This window comes from Nicotiana tabacum, chromosome 19 (genome assembly GCF_000715075.1).
Source record: "Nicotiana tabacum cultivar K326 chromosome 19, ASM71507v2, whole genome shotgun sequence".
NCBI lineage: Eukaryota > Viridiplantae > Streptophyta > Magnoliopsida > Solanales > Solanaceae > Nicotiana > Nicotiana tabacum.
This window is the reverse complement of record NC_134098.1, coordinates 56,487,664-56,490,781: the sequence shown is the minus strand read 5'-3', so window position 1 is coordinate 56,490,781 and position 3,118 is coordinate 56,487,664.

Sequence of the window (3,118 nt, the reverse complement as noted above, 5' to 3'; positions counted from 1 at the left end):
CGATGGGTTTGGATTTTAGGTCGTGACATCTCCCGAATGCCAAAACATCACTTTGTTGAAATTTGAAGATATTCTCTTTCTTCAACCGCAACTCAAGGAATTTAAGAGTAAATATACAACAATCATAAAATATAAGGTTCATGGTAAACATATGTCAAACACATACTTGTTCTACTATTTGGGTGTTGTGATCCACTTAATCTCACAAAATATTTGGGCATCTTTCCCATAGGTTTTATTTTTACTGCCAAAATTCAATGATGCGAGCAAGTATGGAATCAACCGAGCATAATTTTGGACTTGTTCCAACACACTGTCATATGGTACATCCCTCAAGGAATCGTACATATATATAGTTTTGGTTTTAAAGTGCAGAATTTCAAGAAAGTAATGCGTAGATAACTGGCCAGCCTTTGGCTTAAGTCAAAATGGAAAGAATACTTTATCGACAGATGCCCATGAGATACCACAATAAAGGTCAATGCCCCTTACGTAGTTGGCCACCTTTTCCCTAGTTGATTCATCGACAAACAAGGTGAACTCAGTAAGTTCCTCATTATCCACTTCTTCTTCAGATTCAACAACTTCCTCAATGACATGTTTTTTTACATCCTTGTTTCTCTTTGATTTGATCTTATCCTTTTTATCCTCTATTATTTTTCTCCTCCATTCTCTTTTCCTTCCTTATTATAATTTTCTCCTTCTATTCATTTGAAGGATGAACACGAGACAACTTAGTCACATACTGATCAAAAAGTAAATTCGTTACCGCACATTTTGATCTTAGATAACTTAGAAGGTGATAGCAATATTGCTTCTGCAAGAAGTATACACCCACTTCTATATGTTGCAAATCAACAACAGAAAAATAAAAGATTAATAAACTTAATCACAATTTAATTCAAGCTTAAAATAAGGAGAAAGTTTAGGAAATGCAGTAAAAGATTTCAGCATGCATTAGTCTGAAGTTTAGCAAAAACACAGTACAAAATATTAGATTGGATGACAAAACTTTAGCATGTATTAGTGTGAATTTTTAGGAAATTCAGTACAAAACTTTAGTATGCATAAGTCTGAAATTTAGCAAAAATACAGTACAAAACTTTAGATTGTGGGACAAAACATCAGCATATATAGGTCTGAAGTTTTAGCAAATATAGTACAAAACTTCAGCATGCATAAGTCTAAAGTTTACCAAATTACAGTACAAAACTTCAGACAAGAATAAGGATGAAGTTTAAGGTAGAAGTTTTAGGAAATGCAGTCCAAAACCAATTCAAAAACAACGGATAAGGGTATGATTTGCCCCTCTATTATCATAAATAAGCCTTATTTATCCTCCGTTTAAGTTTTCTATCAAAGATCTCCCTACAGTTATACATTAGGTTCATATTTATCCTTACGCGTTAAAATGGGTTACATTTGCCCTTCGTTATACTTTAAGATCATATTTACCCCTCTACTCTTCAAAAAGGGTTACACTTGCCCTTAGTTATATTTTCTTGACATATTTATCCTTATAATTATACCCTACATTTACCCTCTTCCGGTAGATCGCCATGTCCCACCTTTGTTTTCCTACATGGCGCCTATGTGGATTTCTTTTCTTCCAATTTAAATATGGTCACCTATTTAAGATAATTTAACCCGCCCAGCCAATTTAAATAAGACTTCATTAACTCCATTGTTGTGCAACTTCTTATAATTTACTTTGGTTATTACAATAATTGTGAGTTGTATTAGATTAGTTATTTTGAGTTCAAAGTTATTGTTTGTGGGGGTGGGGGGTGGGGGGGATTGGGAATTATGATTTCCATTTATTTTAGTTAGTGTGTATTGTTTAAATTGGGTGGGCGGGTTAAATTATCTTAAACAAGTGACCATATTTAAATTGAAAGAAAAATAAATCCACACAGGCCCCATGTAGGAAAACAAAAGTGGGACATGACGATCTACCAGATGAGGGTAAATGTAGGGTATAATTGTAAGGATAAATATGTCAAGAAAGTATAACGAAGGGCAAATGTAACCCTTTTTGAAGCGTAGAGAGGTAAATATGATCCTAAAGTATAACAAAGGGAAAATATAACTCTTTTAAACATTTAGGGCGTAAATATGAACCTAATGTATAACGGTAAGGATATTTTTGATAGAAAAATTAAACGGAGGGTAAATAAGGCCTATTTATGATAGTAGAGGGGCAAATCAGACCCTTATCCGCAAAAACAAATATAATCACTTACATCATCCACAACATTAGTAGAATTACCTTCTAAAATAGTCTCCTTTGTACTACCAGTGAAAATGAACATAAATTAAAGTTGGTGATATCACCTGTGTCAAGCAGAACTTTAGTAAAACTAGACAGCTTCCTTCTCTTAGGATTTGGAAGAAGTTGCGATCCATCAGATGAGATCTAAAAAATAAGGAAAATATATACATAAATACAACTGTTACAAACACAGTTTTGTCATTGTAATCGCATTGCATGAAATAACTACCTGGTCTAAGTGTTGCGATACAGATGGTATTTGCATACTAATTGATCCTCTTGCATTACCCTCAGATATAACTATATCTTCATTAAAAAAGGGAAAAATATTAAATAATACTGAATAAATTTTAAAAATATTATAAACACACTTCACACCTATATGTTAGCCAATAGGTGTAAAACTATATATTTCTCTTTTTTCATATAGACAAATGAGCTCACCAACTTCTTTTTTCGGCAGCATGAAGTCTTTCTGAATAATAATGAAAAACACAAAAAACAAAGCATGTAAAATTTCAAACTGAAAATAAAAATCTGGATCAAATGTAATAAGTTCGTGATGTATAGGATACCTTGACGTTTGACTTCCTCTGTGCTACCTTCGGACTACATACCTTTCACTATCTTAGAACCTTCAGCTTCATTCAATGGTGCAACATCATCGGCAAGCCATGGAGTGTTCTGCGGAAGTATTTTTTCCAACTCCATCTTCATGCAATGGTACATCATCGTCGGGGAATTTTTGAATCTTATCAATTAAAGTGCCACTGTTTTTGACTTCCAATGCATATTGATAGGGGAAAGAAAATCAATGACCCAAAACATATAGAATATCATATATGT